Genomic DNA, 27,758 nt, shown 5'->3' with positions numbered 1-27,758 from the left:
ATGGCAAAAGAGAGGGAAATACATATTGTTTCCCACCATAGACACAGTGGTTAATCTCAGCTTTGTAACCCTGTCCGGTGGTGGCTTAAATAGTTAAGTGCAGGGCCCGGCTACGTGGTGCCTCTTCTGTGAGCCTGGCTTGTTCACAGAGGAACCAACGGCCCGTGTGGCCGGGTACTCTGCTTCCCAAGTGCAGGTGCCCTCGGGGACCTGGCCAGTGTGTGGGCCAGGTGCCAGGTGGGCTCAGGTCATGCAGGCAGCCCCCACAACTGCAGAGGGGAACACACATGCCAACACACACCTCCCACGGAGCCACACACAGTTCGGGCAGGAAGGAAGCCCTCCCACCCCAGCACTGGGCGCCCCGTCACATGTGGGTCCTGGCCTCTACCCACACTGGCTTGGGAGCCAGGTGGCCTGGACCCCTCCCCTGAAACTCCCAGCCTCAGTTTCCCCCTCAGAGATATGGGCATTGGAACAGGCCTCAGAGGGCTTCAGGTGGCAAGCTCTTCGTGAGCCACCCAGCCTTCCACTGAGGCTTGCCTCGCTTTGGCTCTCTCGCTCCCTCCCTGTGACCCCCGCCACTCTCCCACCAGCCGACTCGAGTTCACTGCATCTGTTCTCAGAAAACGACCCAGTTCCCGATGACCTGGCTGCACACACATGTTCTATGTCTTCTCCCAAAGGGGGTGCAGCTTGAACCTTTTTCTTCATCAGGTCCTTTTTGGGCACCTGGTGGAAAGGTTAAGAGCCCAGTTCTGGAGACCCACCATCATGTCTGTGTGATCTTGGGCCAGTTAATTTACCTCTCTGTGCCTCAGTTTCTCCACGTATAAACGGGGGCATGGCAGCTGGGTCACTGGGCTGTTGTGAGCATCACTGACAGTGTAAGTCAGGTGGCGCTGTGCCTGGCTGGCAGTGAGCACCCGGAAGTGCCAGTAGTCTTAGGAGTGGCAGTGGGTAATGGGGACAGGTGAGGGGTCCCCTAGATCAGGAAGGGCCAGGCAGGGCCAGGCAGGGTGTCTCAACTGTGGCTGCCTGTGGGAAGCACCTGGTAAACTGGTAGCACATGGACATCCCTGGCAAGGCGCTCCCTGGACTGCTCCAGCCAGCATGTCTGGGTGCGAGTGCACAGGACATCAGTGTCGCTGGAACTCTGCAGGTGGTTCTCGTGTGCAGCAGGGCTGGAACCGCCAGGCGAGAGAATTGTGTGGAGGCGGCAAGTCTAGGTGACAGGCCACTTCAAATGGGGGGCCGTGCAGGATTCCCAGCTGAGCACAACTGCCAGAAGGCTTCCTGGAGGAACGGGAGAAGAGGTGAGGGGATGGGGGAGGTGCAGTGGCTGAGGGTGGCAGGGGCTTGAAGGCACAGGTGGCGGTGGGCCACCCCCTCTGCTGTCTACCTGCTGCCTCACCCTCCTGGTTCCCTCCAGCTGCTAATGCCCTTCCGCTCTCCTGTCCCACGCCCCGTGTTCCAGCTGTTGCCTGCCTCCTTAAACGAAGGCAGGTTGCTGCTCAGCTCTCGCCCAGCACTCCTGACAGGGCCATTGATATTCCAGGGAAGATTAACTTCTCTCCCTCCCCTAGAACCGCTGGGCGTTGCCTGACCTGACGGATCAGGGCCTCTGGCTCCCAGGCAGACCCCCCGCTGAGGTCACCTCTGGAGCTTTGGTGCTTTCCTGCCTCTGTGGGCTCTTCCAGGTTTCACCTGTGAAAGTAGAACAAGGATGAGAGGGAGTGCAAGGGAGGCTGAGTGGAGCCCTGCTCAGTGCTGGGACTCTGCATGGAATTGTATGGGGTCTAATTTGGCTCTTCTATTTGGCTCAGAGAATGCAAGGGATCTACCTAGAGTCATGTGGCTGGAGTGGAACCCAGGACTTCTGACTTTTGCCCCAGGGATCTTTGGGGCATATAGGACTCCAGGGTCCTTACTCCCTCCCCAGGCCTCTGGCATGGGGCAGAGGTGTGACAAGAACTGTGTTCTTTGGGAGCTGCTGGTGAGGCAGGAGATTTGGTCGGCCCTGCCCTTCTCACTGGGGGCCCCCACCTGGACCTGCTGCCCTTGGGAGTGAACCACCCACATGGGCTGGGCGAGACCAGTGGCGCTGCCGCAGGAGGCCCAGGCCTGGCTCCTCCCCCAGAGGTGGTCTCTGCTAATTTCTTCCCTGCCTAGTGGTAGCAGAGGCTCTGAAGGAGGAAAGTGGGAAGCAGCAGAAAAGGGAACTGAACCCCTGAAGACTAATTGAAAGACACCCCTCCCTTGAATCCCATTTATTCTCTGCCCACCTCTAGCTCCCAATCATGAGTGGACATGTACGTCACTCCAGTCCCACACTGTATCTACCTACCACACAGCTTACACTACATCACCCCCCCCCCCAATAACACACACCATACGCCACACACCCTCATGCATCCTATGCACACACTCAAGTGCACACAAAACTCATCCATTTCTGGGCTTTCGGTCAGCAGTATATGCAGCTGATGCCAAACTCTGGGTCTCTGGACACAGCTCTGGATTCCCGTCTGGTTGGCAGGGCAGCCCTGACGAAACCTGCTTCCTGGTGGTCATGCCTGTACAGTCCTGTCCTCTTGAACCTGTGCGGGCCCAAAGCACATGGCAGAGTGATGTTGCGTGACCTTGAAGGCTGGAGCAGTAGAAGCCTTGTGACCCCTGCCTGCGTCTCCTGGCAGGCTCACTCCCAGATACTTCTTGGAGCCCAGCATGCACGCTGTGAGCAGCTCAGGTCCTGCCAGCAGCCGGGTTGAGCTTCCAGCCATCGCACACACTCCTCTTGTCTTGTGTTCCCCGCACACATCCAGGGTTCACACCATCCCACCCTTGAGGCCTCCTTCTCTAGGACTCTTTTCTTGTATTTTTGCAGCTAAATATAAAGAATCTCACCTATTTTTCCTGAGGGAACCAGCTCCTCTATCCAGGAAAGCTCTTGCCTCTCCAGGCCTCGGGCCCTGGCGCGTGCGCCCCCGCCTGCCCGGCCCCACGGGGATCACTGCTCCTCGCCCCTCTCATGGTAGGCGAGGCTGGCTCTTTCTCGTCTGTCAGGTCTCAGCTGAGATGTCAATTCCCCACAGAAGGTAAAATGGTGAGACTTTGGAGAACAAAGTCTTTTAAAAAGTTACATTTATCATGGGACTCAGCAAATCTACCCCCCAGCACTACTCAAGAGAAATGAAGACACATCCTCACGAAGACTTGTGTGTGAAAAGTTCGCAGCAGCTTTATTCACAGCAGCCAAAGACGGGAGGCAACCTGGTTGTCCCTTGGCGGGTGAGTAGAGGGACAATGTGTGGTCTGTCCATACAACGGAGCACCATTCACCAAAAAGAAGGCATGGACTATTGGCACATGCCGCAACACGGGCCTTCAAAACAGAGTAAGAAGTTGAACATGACATCGTATGGTGACCCAGTAGGACATTTCCAGGAAGGCAAATCTGTAAAGCGAAGCAGAGCAGTAGTGACAGGAGTGGGCCGACTGACCCCGGCTTAGGGAGTCTCTGGGGAGATGGAAACGTCCCGACTGTGCTGCGGTCGATGGTTTGCGCCACACAGTGAATGTACCAAATACTGAACTGGACATTTGAAATTGGTGCATTTTGACACATAAAAATAACTCGATTGCTTTCCAGCTCTGACCCTGGTTGCAATGTTGATGTCCCAGAAGAACCGTATTGCCATTTATGAACTCCTTTTTAAGGAGGGAGTGATGGTGGCCAAGAAGGATGTGCACATGCCTAAACACCCCAAGCTGGCAGACAAGAACATGCCTAATCTTCACGTCAGGAAGGCCGTGGAGTCTCTCAACTCATGAGGCTACGTGAAGGAACAGTTTGCCTGGAGACATTTCTACTGGTACCTTGCCAATGAGGGCAACCGGTATCTCCGCGGTCACCTCTGCCTGCCCCCTGAGATGGCACCTGCCACTCTGCGCTGTAGCCGGCCTGAGACTGGCAGGCCAAGGCCCAAAGGCCTGGAGGGCAGGCAGCCTGTAGGACCCCTAGGAAGGGAAGCAGACAGAGACACTTACAGAGATTTCTGTGCCCCGTGGGGCCAACGAGAGAGCCCAGCTCGGGGCTGGGTCAGCAGCCAAACTCTAGTTCAGAGGCGGATTTGGTCAGGGACATGTCAACTGCTTCAGTAAAGTTGGAGGGATTATTTTGTGTTGAATAAACTAATGGCCAGAAATTTAAAAACTCATTAAAGCTGTAAAATAAAAAGGTATTGAAAGAGTCACTTCCCCAGAGCAGCCTCTCTGACACCTGCCCCCTAGCGCCCTCCAGACGCAGCCCATGCTGGTCCCCCGCCCTCTGCTTCCCCCTAGCCCTCATGTCAGTGGGGAGCCGCATTCGTGGGTGGCCTGTTCCACGCAAACCTCCTCCTCCAAAATGAAGCCTCTGTGGGGAAGAGCCAGCCTCCATTTTCTTTTAAGCAGTTTTATTGAGATATACCATATTTTGCCATATATAATACATACCCATGGTTTTGTGTGCATTACACACAGGGTTATTCCATGTGTAATGCACATCCTTATTTTTCCCTCAGAAACTTGGGAAAAAAAGCAAACATTACACATGGCAGAATTCAGATACCATGCAATTCATCCACGTGAAGTGTAGAATCCAATAGTATGCTGGACGACTGCATTCACTGTATGAGCGGTCACTGCCACGGCCAATTTCAGAGCATTTTCAGCACCTTGAACACATACCGTGTACTCTTTACTTATCGCCCCCATCCAGGACTCCCCTCAGCCATACACAACCACTAATCTACTTTGTCTTTATAGATTTGCCTACTTTGGACATTTCCTATAAATCACATAATATGTGGTCTTTGTAGTTGACTTCCTTCACTTAGCATGATGTTCTCAGGGTTCATCCATGTTGCAGCGTGGAGCAATACTTCATTCCTTTTTATGGCTGAATAATATTCCATGGTATAATATCTTTATCTATTTATCAGTTAAATATCTGGGTTGTTTCCACCTTTGGCTATTATAAATAATGCTGCTATAAATAATTGTATACGAGTTATTGTGTAGACATACATTTTTATTTCTCTTGATTATAAACTGCTAACCAATTCAATGCCAACAGGAACCCCCAATTTGGGGTAAGGTGGAGAGAAAATCTTATTTAGTGCAGACAGCTCAATTGTGACAGAGCACTGCTGTAGGCAGCCCTGGCAGCTGGTGATCCTGGGGGGAGGCCCAGGATGTGTGGGGCTGTTTTTGTAAAACTCACTTGAGTCACAGGACAGCACATGGCATCCATGGGTTCACTCTGTCTGGACAATGAAGAGCTGCATTCAAAAAGAGGAGCCCTCCCATGCCCCAGCCCATTTTTCCAGGGCTTAGTGATCCATTGTAGTACTGTCCCTTTAAAAAGTGTTCTTGTGTTATTTGAGGAACCAATCAGCAGGCAGAAGGAGGGGCTATTTGGGGGCCTGACCACCAGTTGCCTCGCTAAAGAGTCTAGGACTCCCCAAGAGTGACAGTCTCCTGAGGGAGCCCAGCAAACCTGTTTAAAGGGACAGTGTCCCACAGGAGCTGCTCGGGTGGTGTTGAGTCCAGAGCCCCTGAAATGACCAATGTATCTTTAAAGTGGCTGCAATCTTCCCTCCCCTTCATTTGCCGAGAAAGACGGGTGATATATCTGTGTAATTGGGCTTTTATTTGCATTTTAAATCATGCTCTTTTGCTAAACTAATAGACCCCCTATTTATAGATGACTCCAACACAAAGTGACTACTAATTACTACAATTAATATCACGTTAAGGACTTGTCAGCCAACTTCACAGCAACTGTATCGCCTACTCATTTTCAATTAAGGCACATTGACAGGGAGAATACGTGGTTATTAAGAGCGGGCCCTGGGGTGTAATTACTGCTCACAAGGTCATTAAGCAACTCCCCTGTGGGGCTGGCACCTTGCAGCCTGGCGCCGGGAGCCTAGGGGCCCAGATCCAGAGTCCTACCCGGGAGCCATAAAGACTCAGTGCCCCAGGACACCAGGCAGGTGCAGGCCTGGCTCGCAGCTGCCTGGAGGTGGTACAGAGGATGCCAGGATGGCTTGGAGCTGTGTAGGGAGAGCCGGGCAGGGAGGTTGAGGGGACATCCCACCCTTCCTGAAGACAACAGTTCACAGCAGCCAGCAGAGCTGACAGGACTGCCGCCTCCTTCAAGCAAAGTTCAGAGGGTGTGCATGGAGGCCTCCTCTGGGACAGTTGGGGGTGCTGGGGGGTGGCAGCAGGGCCAAAGGGGTGAAGGAATGACCACCCAGGAAGGAGACAGCTGTGGAAGCCCTGTGTGTGTGTGTGGGGGGGGGGGTGGGGGGCAGGGCCACAGAGTCCCTGCTCTGGGGTAGAGAATGGGCTTTGGGGTTGGGAGGAGGCTCAGGCCCTAAATGCTGGGGGGTTGCTCCCTTTGACCAGGAGTAAGAGAGCTGGAAGGTAAGAAGCCATGCAGGAAAAGTGGGAAGAGTGGGACAAGACCTGGAGGGTGGGGTGGCAGTGACGGGAGTCAGGGGAAGTAAGCATCTCTAAGGGTGTCTTGCAGCTGACTGGCCCCGAGGCTTCTCTACCCAGTACCAGTGGCTGATCTGCTGAGGACAAGGTACACGCTAGTAAGAGGCTCTAGGGCCCAGAGCCTCCCTTCCCAGAGGCCAAACCTAGGCCAGGCAACCTATAGGCTCAGGGCCAAGACCCTGTGGTGAGGGTGGGGACATGTGGCTGGTGCCAGAAGCCCCTGGCAGGGGTGTGCCGATAGTGGACCTGAGCTGCCTTCCCAGCTCTGCTTCCAGGCATTTCATGTGGGCACACAGCCCGGACCAGCCATGGTGGAGGACTTAGAGCACGGGGACCTGCGAACACCACCAACCAGAGAGCTGGTCGTTAGACATGTGCAGCACGCCACTCTCCTGGGCTGGCCTGTCCGCGCTGTATCTGGGGCTGCAGTGTGGGGCCTTCTTGGAGTTTTTGTGCATGTGCGCATGTGGTGTACGCAGTAGGACTACATATTTACTGAACTGAGGTCAAAGGGGACCCAGCGGGAAGCCCGCTACTACAAAATGAGGCAAGTTAACTGCATAGGAGCCCTGGAATGAGGCGGGAGCCCTGCAGTCACCTCTGCACCTGTTGTCTTGATTTGGAAAACCCTTTAGGTCTGGAGAGACACCCCCTCCCTCCTTGCTGGCCTCAGACTCTCATCAGACAACCGTTTCGCCAGACCATTGCCTCATTAGGAAGGGGAACTGAACCGCGCTGGGCGGGCGGGAAGGTTGGGGGTGGGTGGTGCTGGGCCCTCCAAGGGAGAACTGGGGCAGGTATGGGGGTGGATGAGGAGTTATTGCTGCCCCTGCTCTTCCAGAAGGTTCTGCCCACCACCCCTACCCTGACTCTGACAAACCTTCCCCCAGCTCTGCCCGCTTCTTTGGCATCCTTGGCATCCTTGCTCTTACTAAATTGCCTCCGGCACTTCTGTATCCCTCCTGTGCTCTTCACTCGGGAAGCGCTTCACCAGTATCGGAGACGGAGGGAGGGAGGAGGAGAGGGAGGGCGGGAGCGCAGTACTGTGCAGCAGGATCAGGTTTGCCTGCACAGAAAGAGATGACTGTTCTGACTGGCCTGGCTCAGCCTGTTGGGCATCAGCCTGCAAAACGAAAGGTTGCCAGTTTGATTCCTGGTCAGGGTGCATACCTGGGTTGCAGCCTGGGTCTGGTTGGGAGCTTGCAAGAGGGAGCCAATTGATGTTTCTCTCTCTCTTCCCCCCTCCCTCTCTTCCTTCCCCTTTCTCTAAAAATAAATAAATAAGATCTTAAAACTTTTTTTTTTTACTTTTAGTCATTGTACTTAAATAAGGTAGATGTTTCTCCCTCACCCTAACGTAGGCGGTGCAGGCTGGTTCGCGGGGCTGCCACGACAATCTGGTTGCTCTGTCATGCTCACCACAGGGCTTCCGCCTTGTGGTCAGAGATGGCAGCCACCGCTCGCCGATCTTCTAGCCAGGCAGAGGAGCAGCACGTCCCCTTGAGGGGCTTCCTGATCTCCACACATGGCAATTGTTGCTGGCCAGTCACATGGCCACACCTGGCTGCCAGGGCTGACTGCGAAATTGTGCAACCTCATGTTTTCCACCTAAAAAACAGGATTCTATTACCAAAAAGGCAAGGATGGATGTCACATGGTGGCTGCGGTACTCCCTGGTAGTCAGGACAATTGGGATTGGTAAGTGTGGAAGGACTCCCGACCTCGGGCAGCTGCTGCTGGCTGCCACACCCCACAGCCCTGCTGCTGTCAGAGGGACTGGGGTGGGAGGGGGTGGTCAGAGGGGTCTCAGGATCCAGGAACCTGGGGGCCAGGGCAAACTACGACTTTCCTCCCAGGCACTGAGACTCGCCCCCTTCCAGGGTTGGGACTCAGTGTTCTCACCTGACCCTCCTTACTGCTGGAGAACTTCCTTCAACAGCACAGTATGCACTCGGCCAGGATGGCTCTGCCCCCAGGGCACTCCTGTGTGTGGGTGGGCAGGTAGCCAGGAGCCTTAAATGGAGAAAAGGAGGGTGGGAGGGTGCCATGTGTCAAGGGCAAGGGCAGGTTGGACCCATGGAGCTGAGACTAACAAAGAGCAAGGAGGCTGGTGGTTTGGCTGGGTGGGGAGCTGGGGTGGAGGGACAGGTTGGGCCTTCTGTGTTACTCTGAGTGCTGAATCCCACTGTGAGTGCCTGGTTCTTCCTGAGCGCTGGCCGAGTGTCAGGCATTATGCTTAGAATCGGAAGTGCTTTTGTCATGTTTTCCTCATAGAAACCCTATGAAAGACATGCTGTCCCAGTATTACAGGGGAGGTGGTGAGGCTCAGAGGGGTTAGGAATTTGCCCAAGGCCCTGAGCTGCCAAGCAATGGGGCTGCCATTCACTCACTGCTCAGTCACCCGCTGGTGTGCTGGGCTCAGGGACTAAGAAATCTGGCCACAAAATTCATGTGGGAAGAGCAGTGGAGGGCCATGAGGGTGGGGGTGGAACATGTAGCCTTCAGAGGTGCCTCCCAGCCCTGCACAGCCCAGGACTATCGCCCTTGCCCCGTCCACTCAGGCTCAGCCTCAGCCTCTCTCAGCTGCACACCTCTCTTTTCTGGTGTAACTCCTTGCACGGGTGGGGGTGGGGGGGCCTCCTACCCCCACAGCCTTTGGCTTCCTATACTTCCCTGGCCAATGAAACCTACACCTTGAACTAACTGTACCTCATCCTGGCCCTACTTGGGATTCAGAAGGCAGGCAGAGGGAGAAGGCCAACAGCACTGTGCCTCCACTCTTGGGCCCAGTGGGGACAGGATGTGTCCCTGGGCAAAGGGCATGTTCAGGGGCTGTCCTGTGAGCTCACCCAGCTGTCTCGCTTGGAGTGGCCAAGAACTGGGGGAGTGGGAGTGGAGGGGGCGTGGAGGCTGCTGCTGCCCTGGTGGAGAGGGGGCGCATAGTAGGCACTAAATAAACGCTAATCCTTTCCCCCATCTTTCTCATCACAACACAAAGTATTTTGTAAAAATTTGTGGTTACTCATGAAAATCTATATTTCCATAACTTACAACAGTTTAAACACAGGTAAAAATTTAATTTTTTCCCCAATTTTCTTCTTCAGGTGCTAGTGAGGATCCTGTTTAGAGTTGAGGTTTTAAGGCCCAAGGAGGATTTGGGTGCCGCGATGGACTGGATAGAACTGGATGCCTGGTGACACGAAGGTGAGGCGGCTGTGTGGGCAGCCTCTTCCTGGGCCGGCCTTCTGTGGCCACACACTGCATGAGGCCACCCCAGCCTCTCCCACCACTGATTCTGCTCCACCAGAGGGTGACCCACTTCCACTCCCATGCCTGGGTCTTTTTTCTTCCCTTGATGGGGTGCCTGGCCTCCCTCCGATCCTCTGTGCCTCTGGCTGCTGGGCCTGCCTCTCTGCCCACCCTCTTGGTCACGTCCCCAGGTCCATCAGATAAACACTGCAAATCAATACGACCATGCTGGCCTCGCTCGCTGAGCTGCAGGGCACCGCTTCCACCAGCACGTGTCCCTAGCAGGCTCCTAGTCAGCCTCTAGTTAGCCCCTAGCTAGCGCTCCCGTCCCGAGCTCTCAGCAGACACTGTGCCTCCCATTTCACAGAGAATAGAGCAACCAACAGAGAGGAACCCTACCCTCCATTCCATGTCCCCTCCCTGTCATCCTCTCCTTCCCTCTGGCCCCATTACCACCAGCATTTAAATGCCCCAAGGTGTCTCCTTCCCAATGGCAGTACCGCAGGCATGCGGGCTACACCAGGCCCGTCATCTTGTCTAGTCTCCCAGGCACCCTATGGAGAAAGCCAGGTCCGAGCTGCTGTGCCCTGTGCCTGGAGTGGCCCTGCCTCCCCTACCCACCTGGCTCCCTCCTCCTCCAACAGCAGCTGCCTGCCTCCTCCTGCAGCTCTGTGATCCTGCCCTTTGGTTTTACTTCCTTCATCACATCCACAGCTTCAGACTTAATATTAATTTGTTTTGTGTTTGTTTTGTCCCCTTGCCTGCCACTTGGAAATCAGTTTCTGAGAGGTGGGTTCTTGTCTGCCTTATTTGTAGGTATATTTCCAGGGGCAGGTATCTGAAAACATTTGTTCAACTGTGGCTTGAGAATATTTGTTCAATAAATGAATGTGTGAATGAATGAATGTGTGAATAAATGAATGAATGAATGATTACTGACCTATTTATACAGGTAAGAAACCTAAAGCAGCCACTCCTTGGCCCCCCAAGCGACTTAGCCTGGTGCACCCCATTTTCCTCTGCACTCATCTGTAGTCCGGCCCCTGGGGTCCTGTCCAGTAGGCTTCCTAGTCCCATGAAACCCTTGTCTTCTGTGGGGCCCACTGGGATTCTTCCTCCCCATCCTCCCTGCTCTTGTGCAGGGTGCTTCACGAAAGCCTCTCGGGTTGATCAAGAGAAAAGGAGATTTATGAAAAGATGCTTGTAGCACACCCACTCTTGGGATGGGCAGGCAGAGGTGTCTCGGGATAGACCATGTGGCCACGTCCTTCTAGAAGCAGTGGCTGTGCTGCCCAACTACACCCCGCTTGGCCCTGGGACACGGGCTGGACTCTAGGGGCTCTGCACCCCCCTCCCCCGCAAAGACTCAAAGGCTCCTCATTTTCTGGAAAACAGAATTTCCTGAGAGCAGCTTCCCAGTGGCAACTTGGACAACAGAAACCCAGATCTCTGCCTCTCCCTGGCTGTAAAAGAGCCAGGGACAGAGTCCTCTGCATCTGCCCTGGGGATGGCCGAGCTCCCACTGTGGAGTTGCGACCCCTAACCACCCCCCTTGCATCTTTGATGGGCCAGAGCATTGGTCAGTGCGATCTGTACCACAGTCCGCCGTAGGAGCATTGAGTGCCCTGGCAGAGGCTGGACCTGCTTGGCCTCTAGTCATCCCTCAGGGAGCAGTGCGAAAGGCCCAGATACGCTGCTGCCACCTCCCCTGCTACCCTCAGAAGCTCACAATTGGCCGGAGTGGAGTCAGGATGCTGGTGGTACTGGGCAACAGGAGGGGGATGGGATGGGGGCAGGAGAGGGTCTGAGACTCCCTGGTACCCACCCAAGGCTGGCTGTCCAGGCTGGCCCAAAGGAAAGCCAAGGCCCATTCTGCATATCCCTCATCCTCCACTGTTTTTCTGGTTGTCAGTGACAGGATGGTTTTTCCCCTGGCGATGGCCTCTGCACCGGTGGCCTGATGGGAGGGCAGGGGAACTCTGCCGGGCTCCCAGACTAGATAGCCACATTTTCCACTGAAGAGGTGATCAGGCTGGGCCCCAGTCTCTCTAATCAGACATGCTGCTTCTGTCTAGAGCAGGCTTCCTCCCTGTGTCCCTCCCTCACTGAAGGCAATCTGCACTTGGTTTCTCTGGCCAGCAGTCACTCCCTCTCCAGTAACCTGTGTACACCTCTTCATTAGCATTTGAGTCTTGGGGGTCTGTCTCTGAGGTACCATCTCATTCTCTGTCATTTTATGAGCTCAGGCCTCTGTTATTCCTGCCTTTCTAATTGCACTAGTCTCCTAACTAGCCTTCTGCCCCGAGCCTCGCCTGTGCCACCTGCAGGCCAAGGCCTTTGTCCAACCCACACTGGATCCCATAGCTGCCCACACCTCTCTGTGTGGCCCAAAGAGCCCTGTGTGCCTGGTGTGGCTCTGCTTCCTCCTCTGCAGTGTGGTCCTCCCTGGGCACTGAAGCCGAATTCCTCCTGGTTCCTTATCTGTGTCATTGGTCATCCTCCCTGGCTCATTCCTCAGATCACTCCTGTCCATCCTTTAGGTCTTAGCTCAGATGTCTCCACTCCAGCTCTTCCTGCTGTTGCCGCCTCCAGACTGGGATTCACGTCTCTCCTGTATGCTTCCCAACATGCCGTGCTGCCCCAACTTACACTGATCACACTGTGCTGGTGGCAGAGGCCATATCCATCTTGGTTGCTGTTGAATTGCCATAAGAGCCCGGTCAATACTTCAGGGGCCAGCGCGAAGGCCCTGCCTCCATAGGGATGGTATATGAGATGGTTCTGGCTGATGGCATGTAAGCAGAAGGTGCTAGGCCTACAAGAGCCCAGTCTACCCCATCAGGCCTTCTGTCCCTTCCTTCTGGGCATGGTACCTAGAGGAGCATCAGCCTCTTGTGACCATGAGGGTGGAGATGACATGCTAAGGATGGCAGAAAGATGGGCAAGGTCCCAATGGCCTGGGCTCCAGCCTTCCACACTCCATACTTCCTCTGCCAGTGGACGTGGCCACTATGCCTAGGCCTCTGGCTGAGCCTTCCTCAGGTGTCCTGACCACCCACTGCTGCACCATCACCCCTGCTCAGGAGACCTGCTATAGGTACACTCCCAGGCTAAGAGCACAGTCAGGATGTTCCCTGTGGGGGAGCTTTGTCCAGCACAGCACCCCTGGCTGTCTTGAATGAGAATAGGTCTACAGAGACATGATCTGCTTGGGGAGGAAAGGTGGCCAATCTCTCAGAGGAGAAGGGTCTTGACCCTGTTTCTCAGTGGGCTTTTATTGGGTTTAATTTGCACAGGAACACAGGTAAAGCTTATCAATTATTGTCAGGCAGTAATGATCAAACAATAGATAACATTCAAAGAACTGGTGTGGAGAGCTTGTTCTGAGTCAGGGTCAGATAGCCAAAGGGCCATAAAACTTTGGGAAACAAACTCACTTCATGCTTGGACCCTTATTAGAAAATTGAGGACATTCTTAGCAAAGCAGGTTTCACAGGATTTTATGCATTCTTTCTTAGCCTGATGGCCCTGGGGAATCTCTGGTTCTTGCTCAGGGCTGTACCACCCTTCAGCATTGTTTCAGGCTTAGGTCACGCAGGGGAAGTAAAGCAGCCAAGAGATTAGGAGACTTCTTACAGATAGAATGAGGACCCAGGCTATGTTAAAGTCAAGGGGTGAGGGTCCATCACCCCTTTTTCTATAGTCCCCCATGTCCTTCCCTAATTGCCCCATCATGACCATGCCTATCTTAGGTTGCCCCTCCATTGAGGAATCTTACCTGTCATTGGCTAACCAGTCATCTGCCTAGGGCCAAGCAGGGTGAAGTAAAGGGGGCAGAGGCCATGCCCCTACCAAGGAAGAAAGGAGAAAGACAAAGATAAGCTTTGTCTCCTTAGTGGCTTATGGTCCCAAGGTCTTTTTATTCAGCCTTAGCCATGGAGTGGGGGGATGGGGGTGGGTTACAGCTTCTGAAACTAGGCAGGGCAGTTCCAAACGGTTCCCAGGCTCTTGTAACCTGTTAGGATTAGACGGTTTTTCATGCTCAGTCTGAGCTGAGGTTCCCTTGCCGTTGGAGGAGGTATTAGTGTGCTGCCTGCTCTCCACCTCTGGCCTATGTGGCTCCTACCTACCTTGCTTGTGGCTGCCCAAAACTGCTGCCCACGAGATTTGTCAACTGCCCTGGAGGGTCAATTAACAGACCCCGAGGAAGCTCCTCTGACCCAGGCTCAGGGATTATTTGGACTTTAAGCCTGGGGACATGGGGAGGGGCAGCCAGGCCCAAGTGTGCATGTTTGGCTCACCCATTGCCAACCACGGGTCCAGCATCATCTAGAAGGACACAGGACTTTCAGGCCAAGGCCATTTGTGGGATTGGTCAGCACTTTGCTGTTTCTTAATACTGATGACACCATAAATACCCTGGCAAGGACCAGGGGATGCTGGCAGCTCAGGAGGCCTTTCAGCCTCAAAGTGCTACAGTTCCTGGTGACAATGGTGGCTACTGGGCAGGGATGTGACACTTAATCAACACAATTGAAATAAAGTAGAAGACATAAAATTTCTTTATTCTGTCTATAGTTTAAATAAAAACCTTGCCCAAATGCCTAATATGGTTTAAAGTTCAGTCCTATTCGATAACAGAGGGTCTCTCCCAGGCCCCAGGTGTGGCTGGCTCAGGTTTTCAGGGTGGGGCTCTTTGCCACTTGGGTGCAGGGTTGTAGCTCCTTCTGTGGCCCATGAGCTCTTCTGATGACACTCCAAGCCAGCTGTGGCCTCCAGGTGGTGGTCCAGCCTGGTGTCCACACTGAAGTGACCCTTATAGTAGGTACTTCTGCAGACAAACTCCTGGCTTCTCCTGGGTTCTGCCTATAACATGTGGGTACCAGGGCAGGTCAAGAAAAACTAAGATGCAATAACCCCTCAGCCTGCCCATGAAGGGTGGCCTAGGGGCAGGTGCATGCCAGGTGGCATGGGCCATTCACCCTTTGCTTTGACCTTATTCAGCTAGTGATGCTCTCTCTCTTCTTCCCAGCATCCCCTGGGCAGGCAGGGCCTGCTTTGCCCCTTCCTTTTCCATCTGGACCTCCCTTAAGTAAAAATTCCATAGTCTAGCTCTGGCCCTCATAGTCTAGTGAGCCTGGCCCTCAGCACACTACTGCAGATGAGTCAGGAAATTAGACACTCTTCTCTCAGAGCCAAAGCCCGCCGTGCTACCTCCCGGACCTGCTGTTAGCGCACCGCTGCAGAACTGGAAGCTGAGGGTTACTTCCATCGCCTCCTTCATTCCTTCTGGAGCAAATTCCAGTGCCCTCATATTCCAACGCTAGTCCTAAAATATTAGGCCACCTCTCTATCTGGGTTTTGTTCCTGGATTTGCTGCCTTGCTTCTAGATGGTTTTCTCTTTCTTTCTTTCTTTCTTTCTTTCTTTCTTTCTTTCTTTCTTTCTTTCTATATGGAAACAGGCTTGTCTACTATGGTCGTTTTTTTACATGGAAACAGGTCGTTGCAACCACATACTCCTCCTTGGAATCCTTCACCTACAAACCAGACTGGCAGGCAGGACCAGTCCCAAGGGGGGCCTGCCTTTGAAGACCTTTAGTGTGGGCATTGTTGCCTGGTCGTTGCTATCACCTTAGTCCACAAAGACCCTAAAACCCTATCCCATCCCAAACCACCCTGTCCCTGCTCTTGTGTACATTCTTTCCCCCCAAAAGTTGAGGCTAGCAGAATATACGTCTCCTGTGGAGGCTAAAGAGTCTCTAACCATCCAGGCCAGGTTCAAGGCCAGGCTAAAATCCAGAGTGGACTGACCCATGGACAGTTCTGACTCCGACTGCTGCCACCAGCTCCTCCATGCCAACACGTTCTCCATCCAGGCACAGTGCTTTAGTCCCCTCTCTGCCTCCAACCTGGGTTCTTAGGCAGCAATTCTCTCTCTCTGTGGTCCCTTCTGCTAGTAGGGTGCCTTCCTCACTGTCAGGACCCCAAGTGCCAGACAGTTTCTGCTTTGTGGCTATTTAGGGCCAGTCCCTAGCCCTCTATCCTCTTAACTTTACTTACTTAACTCCCTAAGCCTGTGGCTCCCCAGGAATTGGAACAGTAGTGATGGCAAACCTCAGAAACCTTAATACCCAGTCCGTACAAAAACAGCACTCCCTAAAACTTTGCAACCACATACTCCAGCTTGGAATCCATTACCTTCACCTACAAACCAGACTGGCAGGCAGGACCAGTCCCAAGGGGGGCCCGCCTTTGAAGACCTTTAGTGTGGGCATTGTTGCCTGGAAACCCCTTCCCCTCTACCATTCACATTAGACCCTTTGCCGAGTCTTTCCTAACTGATGGGGGCTGAGGGCTGCCAGGGGGAGGCTCAGGGACAATACGTGGACCTGTCCCAGGCCCCACTCATCCTAGGCTCTGCCTCAGCTCCCGCTGTCTCCCACACGCAGACTTCTTACATCCTGTGATCCACAGGATGTGGATTTCTTAATATCCTTATGTTGTTTGTTTTTAGCAGATAAGCATAAAATGGACAAGGACTTTGCACTTGACTGGGAGGAGCAGGCAGCTGGAGTGTCCCTCAGCCACCCCTGCTTAGGACAAGGAGAGGACCTCAGGGGTAGGGTAGGTGATTGCAGCTGTGAAGGGAAGAGGGTTCTGTACCGAGACCCTGGGGCCCAAGCAAGGAAGAGACCCATGGGGGATGGACCCAAGGCCCAGAAATGGGGTGGGGCTTAGCTGGCAAGAGCCCAGTTACAAATGGACAAGGAAAGGGAAGGGAGTGTGGTGGGAGTGGGGGCAGGTGCAGCGGGTGTCAGGTCCATGTGGAGGAAACGCACAACGCGACACCTTGCTCTGTGGGGACAGCGGTGTGGGAGGCTGCAGACACTCATCAGATGGATGACCCACGGGCAGGAGTGGAGTCTCCAAAGCCACTGTGCCTCACTCTCATCTCCTGGGTCCGGACACCAGGTCGCAAATGTTCTCCAAGCTTCAGAAGTGAATGCTTTGGGGGGATGTTATGGGATGTTTGTGGACCCTCCATCAGGGGTGAGGGGCCTGGCCATGGCCAGACAGGCAAAGAGGACATGGGTGGGGTGAAGGGCAATCCCCTCCGTCCCCCACTCTTGCTCTGTGTGTAATTCTGTCCAGTGTTCCCCAGAAGACGTGTGTGCATGGGAAGGGCTCCAGCACCAAATATTCCCACCCAGATGGATATGATCTTGGGGCTCCTCTACCCCAAACTCAGATATTTCTCTCTTAAAAATAAAGATTTGAGCTCCCTAACAAGTATAGAAAGAAGGAAGGAGCCACTTAAAAGAGAGAAAAAGGTATCACAACCTATTCTACAACCCACCTTCAGTGAAGTTTCTGAGTTCCTCTCTGAGCTTCCCAGCCCCACGCCTGCCTCCACGGCCTGATATTTCCTGCACTTGGAGGTGGTGGGACCCTGTGGGCCAGGGCAAATCTCCAGGTGCCCTCTCTACCTCTGACTTCTCGTTGGGTTGGTCATGCTGGGGGCCCAGACATGGCCATGACAGTGCGGCTAGCTAGAAAAGTGAATGGGACTGAAACTGTGCTAAGCCTCGAAAGAGATCTAGGTTAAAGCCTCCACCCAGAGCACCGAAGCGCCTGGGCTGGGGCAGAGGGACAGCCCCACATTCCTGCACCTTAGCTCAAGGTCCTCCCCACTGCCCATCACTGTGCTGTCCACTGCTCCCTGGGGACCGTGACACCCTGTAGGCTCACTGTACACAGCACCACACCTCCCACTCTGTCAGACAACCTGGAGACCACACTAACCCTTCCCCTGCCCCCAGACACCCCTCTCTACTGTCTAGCCCTCGAGAGCAGGCCCCACACCTGGGCATGCGGACCAGAATGACACACCTTTGGTCCTTCCTTTACCTGCCTCCAGGGATTCAGGTTTAAATGGAACTGAGGTTGCATTCCATTTCACATGTCTTTCATCATGGCATCGTCAGGGAGCAAAGACCAGCTGCGCAGGCCCAGAATGCCGTCTCTACCAGCCGGCCGCTCCCCCAGAGGAGGGTCCTGAGATGAGAGTCAAGAAGGCTTGCTAAGCACCCCCATCCCACTTGAGACCTGGTGCTCGTCCATCTGTTGTCATCCACCCATCCATTCATTCAACAAATACTCACCGAGTGCCCCTCTGTGTCAGAGCCCATTCTAGAAACCGAAGGGACAGCGGCCATGGATAGAGACCAGACCTGTCTGCATAAAGCTTTCCTCCCTGGGAGGAGGGACAGACACCCACAAGGAAATCAGGACAAGATAAATCCAGATAATGATAAGTGCTAGGAAGAAAACAGAACCAGCCGGTGATAGGACAGTCTTGGTGGGGGAGGGAGCCACCGGAGCCGTGGGCTTCAGAGCAGACCTTCTTCAGGGGGATGGCAAGCTGAGCTGGGGGGGGTGGGGTGGGGATGAGCCAGCAGTGCGTAAAAGAACAAATGCTTCAGGAGAAGCCAGTTTCTAGTACCTGGGACTCGATCGGGGTGGGTAAGGAGGGCAGGAGCGGGTGACGGTGCCCAGGGCCTGCTCCCCAGGGAAAAGCTGCTTCTTGGAGACCCCTCTGCCTCAGACTGCCTGCTGTTAGGTAGCCGAGGTGGCTAAGAAAGGACAGGGAGCTAAAAATGTCCAATTAAGGGCTTTTATTCAAGGCTGGACACTGAGATCAGACGGGCCAAGCAGACTGTAGCAGCAAGAGAAAGGGCAGAAGGTGTTCTAAGGGCGTGTAGCAGAGCCCAAGGAGGGTGGGTCACCGTACCAATCTGCCCCAGGAGTCCAGGGTGTAGGTGTCTGCAAGACAGTGTCCTCTGGTCAGGGATGGCTGACTCAGTGACAGAAAATCCAGGAGATTTACAGCCCTTGTTTCTGGGAAAAGCTAGAGTGAGAGGGAAGGGGCAGTGAGGGTGGAGGGCACAACCGGCTTCCAGCAGGAAGCTGGTGGCTATGGCTCAGATGCGTCTGGAAACAGGGAACCTCGTGCTCAGGTATTCAGCTGGTGACGCAAACCTTCTGGCTAGGTCCTCCGTGCCCTGGTACATTCTAACACCTGGCCTGTCTCTAATGGGAACTCTGCTCTCACTGTCCCGCCAGGAGCCTCCCCTGCTGCCTCGCTTCAGGTCAGTTGTCACGAAGGTCAAGCACAGCCTAAACCCAGCCCTGGCTAAAATGTACCAGATTCCTCTCCCCTGCTTCCCACTCTGTCTCTCCCTCCCTGGGAGGTGGGAACATTTGAAAGATGATTTACTACCCTCGCTGTTCAGTTCGGCCCGGCCTGTGTTCACCTACCACCGGGGCTGTGCCCTGTTTCCAACCCTCCGTGAGCCTGCTGTGGGCCCCAGCTCTGGGCCCCAGGAGGGACCTCTCTGTACCCCAGACCCCCTCACTGCCCTCCATACCTCTCTCTCTAAGCTGACCTTGCTGGGGCAGGACTGATTAGGGCGCCCAGTGGTCCCACATACAAAGCAGCGGTTCCAAAGCCCAGAACACACACTGTTCCCCCACCCCCTAGTCCTGTTCTCAAGTCTACACCATTGCCAAGGGGCCTTCCTGTGTGTGAGCCCTCATCCCTGCCTCACCCCCCCATCGCGGCCCTGGTCCCCTGAGCTTTCCTTATGTTCCCATGGTCCAGAGAGAGTCCTATATACCAGGCCATTGCCCCTGGAGAACTCAGCTCTTCTGCCCCGCTGAGACCTCGGCAGGTGTGGGAGTTGACCTTGTCGGCAGCCAGGAGCTGCACACTCAGTACCCTGTAAACCCAAGCAGTCAGCCATCAGGTTGGGGGGATGGGGGTGGGGGAGGGCTTTAAAAGACATGCAGAGTCAGACTTTCTCTCAAGGAATTTATTATCTTGATAGAGAAAAAATGGAACGCAGATGGTAAGATGTCGGTGCTGTTGGGAGACCGGGGAGATGGTGGCAGGCTGGAGTAAACAAAGGAGGCCTGGGGGCCAACGGACCCAGGCAGGCCTCGGAGACAGGCAGAAAGGGATGAGGAGTGAGGGGTGGGGTGAGAAGCTGCAGATACCTAGATACCAAAAGCAACAACGACAAAAGCCGCAGCACTCCTGGGTGACACTACAGCATGCGTCCTAGGGGCCCAGAAAAAGGAGGACGCTTTGGAGGCCTGTTCCCTCTCGTCTGCTTCCTCACTGCCTTTTTGAAGGCGCGCGGAGGCTGGGCTGAGGCCGGGGCAGCCCTCCTCTCTTTGGCCTGTCCAAGAGGACAGCCAGCTGAGGCGGTGGGTCTGGAGAGAGTCTCTGCTGGGGATAAGGGAGCAAGTGGGGAAAGGCCTGGCGGGGAGGGACTCCTGTTATTTGGATTTGAGGGCCTATGAGGGGGAGAGATGGGCAGGGCATGGCCACCTCTGTGCCCAGGAAGAGGCACTTTCAGTCTGGCTGGGGGTGGGCTGGCTGAGGACTGCGCTGTTGGTGCCAGTGGAGAGTCAGAGGCGGGAAGGGAGGGTGGGAGGCTTCGTGGAGCAGGGCAAGTGTGGCTGCAGAAGAGATTTCTAACCAGTTGCCAATCGTTTGCCTGTCTGTGGTCCCAAAGGGTGGGGGCCATCATTCCCCAGACCCAGAACGCCTGTCCTCCAGGTCACCCCAGGGTGACAGGGCATCCTGCTCAGCGTGAAACTTCACACATCTCCCTCTTCGTCCCAATGTTGGGGCTTCTTCAGCTGCCTCTCTGCCTCATTCATTCAATCTCCCCAATCCTCTTATTTTAAACAAAATTTCCAAGTTAATTTATTTCTCTTTGTGTTTGTATATGTACATCTAGCCCAATGCTCTCATAGGAATAAATTATCATTTTGGTATGTAAAGGTTTAGTGTCTTCTCTTGGCTACCCCAAACCATCCAAATTTTAAAAGTGAAATTATGTATTGTACAGTGACACCTTCATAAATCTGCTTCCAGAGCCAGAGAAGAGGCGTCAGGAGCGGGGGTTTCACTTGTGTCACCGCTGTGGCTCCAGGGGACAAATGTGCCCAGGATGCATAATCCACACAGTTGTGCACCTGAGACCCGTATCATCTTACTAACCAATGCCACCCCAATAAATTCAATAAAAATTTTAAAGAAAGAATGCCTAACCAATGCAGAGTAATTATGAAACTAACATTTCTGCCAATAAATTTTGAGGCTGATTTAGACCAGATAGAACTATAAATCCAGTCTTTGCACCAATTATGAAAAATATACTCTATAATCTTAAATATCTTACTTTCAGAGAGAAAATAAGCAATGGAAAGTTATGTTGGGTCAATGTTGCAAACTCTGTTGGAGCCCAGCCCCCTTATTGACGTGTTCCTGGACTCTAGAACCTCTGACCCCCACATCAACTCACGCATGCGTGCTCGCCGCTGCCCTCCCCGCCTCTGACTGTTGCAGCCCGTGTTCACCTTTTCTTCCCGTCCTTCCCACCCTCTGCTCATCCTACTGTTCTCTTGCTCATCCCAAGTCTTTTGTTTTTAAAGATTTTATTTGTTTATTTTTAGAGAAAGAGAGGGAGAGAAAAACTCTCATGTTTGGGTCTCATGTGGAACCTGGCCCGCAACCCAGGCATGTGCCCTGACTGGAAATTGAAGTGGTGACCCTCTGGTTTGTTCACAGGCTGGTGCTCAGTCTACTGAACCACACCAGCCAGGGCTCATCCCAAGTCTTCTGTTCACTGCAGGTCACGAGACATACCAGGGCCTCTGAGACTGAATGCAGAGGTTAGATGCATGACTCTAAGTTGCTGGGAGTAAGACTCAAATGGAATCAGGGTAGTTTTTCGACTAAAATCAGAGAAGACACCCACCAGCACCAAAGTGTGCGTGATTCTGACTGGTACCAGCTCCATGACAATGAGTGGTCAGCAGGAAGTGTAAAGGGATTCTAAAAAAACGGGGGTAACAGTGAAATTTACCCACATAATCTGACACTTACAGGCCCAGAAGTGGCAGAAAGACAAAGACGGTGGAGGGGAAACCTGGGCCAGGTTGAGTGAGTGTGCACGCTGAGTGTGCCTGTGCTGGCCTTACAGTGGTGGCGGCACTTGGAGAGGGGACACAACACTCGATGGCTTCTCCAGCGACCCAGGCCTCTGACACAGACAGCGTTTTTGGATTCCTTAGTGATGGCACACCCCCTACCAGAAAGGCCAGGACGCTGTCTCCAAGCCTAGAAGGTAAGACGCCTGGGGGACTAGCTCTAGTGATTGGAACAGGCATTAGTGCTGTGGTGGCGCCTTGGGTTCCAGCCCTGAGATCCCGGAAGGGGTTCATCTGGGCCTTCCTGGATGCTGCCATTGATTTTGCTCTTCTAGAAAATGAGGAGAGCAAAAATTTCAGACATGCATCCCTAAAGACAAGAATGTTGTTTGTGGAACCCATGACCTTATTCAACTCTGCTTGCACTGCTACTGGGGAGACCCAAGTCAGGGAGCTCCCGTCCTCGGTTCTTGCCTTGCTTTCAAGAAAATAAGCAAGAGACAGCACGTATAGTGGAAATGAGATAGCAAGTTTATTTGTGAAATACGGTTGAGCAGGAAACAATAGGCAGGGACCCAGTTAGTCTGAATGCCCCATGTATAGAGGAAAGACAGTTATTAGTAAGTTTATTTTATACACTTGAACCAGCAGGTACAACTGAGCGCCCAGCCAATCTGGGTGCCCTGACTATTGGGGTCCAGGGGTTATATACTTTAGCCAACTTCTATGTACCCCTCCTTTTCCTTCTTCTAGATATTGGGATTAATACACAGTTACAAAGGCTTTCTTTCCCGTGGAAGCAACATGCACAGAACTTCAAGGGCTCCCTTCCTCCTGTGCTCTCATGGTGTTTCTCGTGATGTTGGAACTCCTGGCAATCTTATCGGACCAGGCTCAGGACTGCTGGGTCAGTGGGTGAGACGTGTCTCCCTCCCTCTCCCTGCCTTGGTTTGCTATCTATCCCACCTAACACTACTATGAATGGTTCAATCCCTGTTTTTCAAGGCCTGTTTATATTTAGTATTTGATGACTTGGAGTCAAAGATGGAAGACTCTGGAGAGAGCTACTTTGCCAGATGGAAAATGGAGCCCTGGTTTTGAGTAAAAGTTTGACAACGTCCTGGAACCGTATGTAGCACATCGGGGAAAACAGCTCGAATCCCTTGACCTTACTGATGAAGAAGAGGTCCGAGAGTGGGCTTGAGAGAAGCTGAAACTGAGCATGTTCCACGTCCATGGGGTCTACACCATCCCTAACGGCATGTCCCTCGTCCAGCTGGGTATCAGAATGTGCCCAGGAATGCTGAAGTTATGAGAGGGATTCAGAAACTCCATAAACACCATCACTTCTTTTCCAAGCTTGCAGCCACGCTGTGGGTGGCACCGCTCTGCAAGCCCTCTCTTCCCAACGCTGTTCAGCATGACTCTGACTCAGCACAACGCATGTTGGCTCGGAGAGGAGATGCAGATGAGTTCAAGAAGCTTTGAGAAGACATTGGGGACAGGGGATTTTCATTGTCCTTTATGGAAATGAATATGCTGGTCTTCCAGAATATTTCAAGTGACTGACCTGCGGGCTCTCCAGGAGCGGCGGATCAGCAGGGTTGGTGAGAGGAGGCCAGCTCACTGGCTCCTGAGCGGCACACAGTGAAATGAGGGATCGCAGCACGTGAGAGTGCTGCAGGAGTCACCACCGTCAGCCCACGCCGCAGGCTCTACTGTGGACGGTGCTTAACAGGCACCTCACAGGAACCCAACGCAGCTCCTAGGAAGAACCAACCCAGAGTTGAAGGTTGGGGCTATGCAGAGCGGGGGGAACGTTCCAACTCAATCCCTTCTTTGTGCCAGCCAGTTCTTGGTGTTTTTGGTTTGTTTTTTCTTTGGTTCTTGGTCTTCTGTGGCCCTTTCCTGTTTGAGAATACCCAAGTGACAACGGGACCCAGATGTAGCTCCCCACCCCATGCCTAGGCCGGACACACTGCCTGTGCCCGTGCGGCACGTCGGCATGACCTCCAGTGAGGAGGCTGCTGCTCTGTACGAAGGACCTGGGTGCAGATGCCATGGACTCCCCATGGCTCTTGTTGCAGTTTTGCTCTCTATTTTTTTAATTAATATTTTTTAAAGATTTTTATTTATTTATTTTTAGAGAGAGAAGAAGGGAGGGAGAAAGAGAAGGTCAGAAACATCAATGTGTGGTGGCCTCTTGCGTGACCCCCACTGGGGACCTGGCCCACAACCCAGGCATGTGCCTTGACTGGGAATCAAACTGGTGACCCTTTGGTTCGCAGGTCAGCACTCAATCCACTGAGCCACACCAGCCAGGGCTGCTCTCTATTCTTGTTTTTTCTTTCTTCCTTTTTAAAATTGTTAATTCTATTATACTTGTCCTAATTTTCCCCCTTTCCCTCCCCTCCACTTAGCCCACCCCTCTCTCCCACAGTCAGTCCCCTCCCTCTCCACTGTCCATATCCATGAGTCGTTCATACGTGTTCTTTGATTATTCTTGTTTTTTTCTTAAGCTTAATGGCTTTTTAAAAACAAGACTTGAAGCTCTAGTTTTCTATGTCTTTTATAGTGTACAGTATTTTATGTACCTGAGCTGTATCAAAAGCTTGTTCATTTTACCACCACAACAAAAAAGCAAAGACAAAGTGTATAACTGTTTCCACACACATATCACAAGCCAAGAAATAAAGTGTTGCTTGGGAATGTTGGGTGCAGTCTGCACAGAAGTGAGAGGAAGGGGTTAGGTGGAGGGCCGCTCGCTGCCGGTGGCAGGCGGCTCTGGCCTTCGGGAACTCCCGGGAGGCGAGGGTGAGGGGGGCCGCCCGGGGCTGTCTAAACGATCGGGTCCACGGGCCATGGGGAGTGGCGCGCAGTCGGCACACAACCCTAATGGGCTTGGTTTCAACAACCAAATCTCATTTGCTAGTTGCCCTGGGATGTCCCCCAAGCTTTCTAGAATGTTACCTTTTCCAGTGGCGCCACTTCTCTGGACGATGAGCTCTACCTGTGGCCCCATCCGTCAGTTGCCATTTTACTCCTCGGGACAAAATTCTCCTGTCCTGCCTCTAGCTGCTGGTGCCTCACGGGGACCAGACATGAAGGTGGCTCTTGGCTAAGACAAGAGTTTCTCCTTCAGAAAGACAGGAAACAGCTCTACTCCTTCTCCGAAGAGACAGACCCAGGAGAGGGAGGGGTCCTCGGGCGGCACTGAGGATCTTGCTGCCCACACAGCAGTGTTTAATGCTCTCATGGCAGAGGGAAGGCCCCAGAGGTGCCCCTCTCAGGGACTCGATTTCAGACAAAGGAACTAAGATGAAATGTGGCCATTAGTAAAGGGGAAAAATCAAAAGGAACTGTTTAAAGAGCAAAAATCTTACAGGAAGCCATGGAGTGTATTTGAAAATGGGGCAGGCCAGGCGGGGGGAGGTGGGGGATGGAGGGGCAGGGTGCAAACAAACGTGTCTTGCAGAACAAAAAGTCCAGGCCCCTGCCCGGATGCCACAGGCGGCCGGATGCACAGCCGTGAGCAGAGAGCCTGCCGGGAGGGAGGGCCTGGGAGCCAGAGCCTCAGCTCCCCCGCACACCCACATCAGAAGCAGGAGCTAAAACATGAGGTCAGCTGCAGAGGCTTCCATCAGCAGTAGGATGACAGAGGGAAGCACACACGCGTCTTGCAAACTAATGGCACGCACAGGGTTTGCTGATGGCACACTGAGGTGAGGGAAGAGGCTGTTGAGCACACTGTCCAAACTAGCCCTCTCACATGGCTACCTGGGGACTGTGGCCAGGAGAGACACTTTTACTCCTCCTGCCCTGGTCACAGACAGTGCCCCTGCCTGTGAAAAATAGAAGGTCCTGTACCCACCACTATTGTTGGTGTAACACTATGGTCACAGCCTCACATTCCCTTTTTCCTGGTCCAGACATTGTAAGGCCTAGAGAGCATTTGACCAACAACCTTTAGCTGGGATGTTGAGAATCTCTTGGGCACCTTTGGGCAAATTAGAAAAAGGCAGTCCCCTGGCTGGACCCAGGGCAGCTGGGCGTGGCACGGCCTGCTCTGTGGGGCTGGCACACCTGCAGAGCTATACTTGTGACCTTGCCACATGGGCCACCAGTGACAAGGCCAGGGGGTTCCAGAGGAGAAATGGCATTTAGCATTTATGATATGGCTGCTTCTCTGGAATGTCTTTCACCATAACTGGTGAGGGCAGAGGGCGAAGACAGGGTGGGGCTCTCCCCTGGGGCTGCTGCTGTCGGGTTGGCCGGAAGGACCTGGTGGAGGCCATCACAGAAGCGACTGCCGGGGAACCCAGTGGAATTGCTTCAGGTCTCTTTTTTCAGTGGAGCAGCATCAATAAACAGACAGAAAAAGGACCGTGTCCTAATGCGTGGCCAACCCTTTTCACCATCTGAACGGCCCCTCGGGGCTGGCACGACATTGGTTCAGGGGAGAGCAGCTGTTCCTGGGGAGTTGCGACCCTTTCCGGGGATCTTTCTCCCCAGGAGTGATCACCATCCAGAAACCCCATCCCACCAATCACTCGAAGTTTACATAAAAGATTACAAGTCGTGTCTAGTCTTTCACGTGTGACCTTTCTGCTCAACAGCTCCCCGTGGTGAGAGGTGGCCACGCCGCTGCCGGGCTCGTGTGCGGTGCTGCAAGACAGGCCGGCCCCGCACTCTGTTCACCCACTGTACTGTTGATGGGGGTTTGCTCAGTCTTTCTTTTTAATTGACTTTTTCTTCTGATTACAAAGATGGTCGAATAGCCATTATAAAAATGTTGCCATTTTAAAATCTCACTGAGAGCTCCAGGTCCCGGTGTGCTGCTGGGTCTCAGCACCTGGGCTTCCCTTGCTTTAGCCCTTTACGCTTCCCTTGCTTCCTTCAGTGCTCAGGCCCCTCATCCACACTGGCCCCTTGGGCTCTTCTCAGTGGTCTTGGCCTCCTTCCCACCCCAGCCCGGGAACAGTCCCCCCACTTGTTCTTTCAGCCCCAGCTGCGCAGGCCTCGAAGCGCCTCAGGAAAGCTGCTGTCCGGGTCAGTGTGTGGCCCCAGCGACACTTTCCCTTGGCCCTGACATCTCCAGACTTCTTGCAGCCTCTACCCCAAAGCCTGGAGAGGCCCTCAGTCACCAAGGAAAGGAAAGGCTTGGAGCACAGAGGCCTTTGCCAGCCCTGCAGCGCCTGCCACCCCGCTCCCCTCGTCACGCCCGTGTGCCCGTCAGCCGAACCTGGCTCTTTCTCAAGGCACCTGGTGTGGGGGTGTGGACCCGGGACCCCTGCCCCACCCAGCCTGCAGGACTTCACCCTCAGTCTTCTCCCTCAAGCCAGAAACCCTCAGCCTCTCCCTGTCTGGGCCACAGACAGGCAGTCCCTCCCTTCCCTGCGGGGGTCCCTGAGGGCTGCCACCACGCTGAGCTCAGCTTGTGGGGTGCAGCTCAGGCTTCTGGGTGGTATTTGATGTGGTCACAGGGGTTCTACTGGGACTCCTCCGGGACAGCAATTTTTCTTAGTTCCTCTCTTCGCTCCCACCTCTGCACTTTCACAACCCTCTCGCATCAGTTCTTTTCCAGTGCTGGCCCCTGAAGCATCAACTTTCCCCAAAGTTCAGGGTCAATCTACTGTTCTGGGCCCTTCCTGTCAGCAACACCAACCCTGGGCACCCCATCCCAGGGCCCTTTCCCATTCTGGGGCCCACCCCTCCCCCTGGTTCAGGCTTTCTATCCAGCCATTCCACCTGGAGGTCCAGAAGAGCCTCAGCATCTCAGGGAGAGGCCATTTGAATGAAAGCACATTCAATTATACATTTAGAAAACCAGCCATTGAGAGTTTTCACAGTACAGACCGACAGAGTAGGCAGTTAGGCATGAGCAGAGTGGGACCCACAGGCCAGGTACCGAAAGTGCCTCCCAAGCATCCACGGTGCCCACTTGAGGGAGCTGGGG

General features: G+C 53.7%; 2 pseudogenes; both read left to right on the top strand.

Moving 5' to 3' along the window:
* Positions 1-3,663: 3,663 nt before the first annotated feature.
* Positions 3,664-4,189, top strand: LOC118991548 (40S ribosomal protein S10-like; annotated as a pseudogene).
* A 17,701-nt stretch (positions 4,190-21,890) lies between these two features.
* LOC118991560 (protein FAM118B-like) lies at positions 21,891-23,475 on the top strand (annotated as a pseudogene).
* Positions 23,476-27,758: the final 4,283 nt, after the last annotated feature.

This window comes from Sturnira hondurensis, unplaced genomic scaffold (genome assembly GCF_014824575.4).
Source record: "Sturnira hondurensis isolate 20B ecotype Veracruz unplaced genomic scaffold, ASM1482457v3 Scaffold0007578, whole genome shotgun sequence".
NCBI classification, from domain to species: Eukaryota; Metazoa; Chordata; class Mammalia; order Chiroptera; family Phyllostomidae; genus Sturnira; species Sturnira hondurensis.
This window is presented reverse-complemented; position numbering and strand designations above follow the sequence as displayed.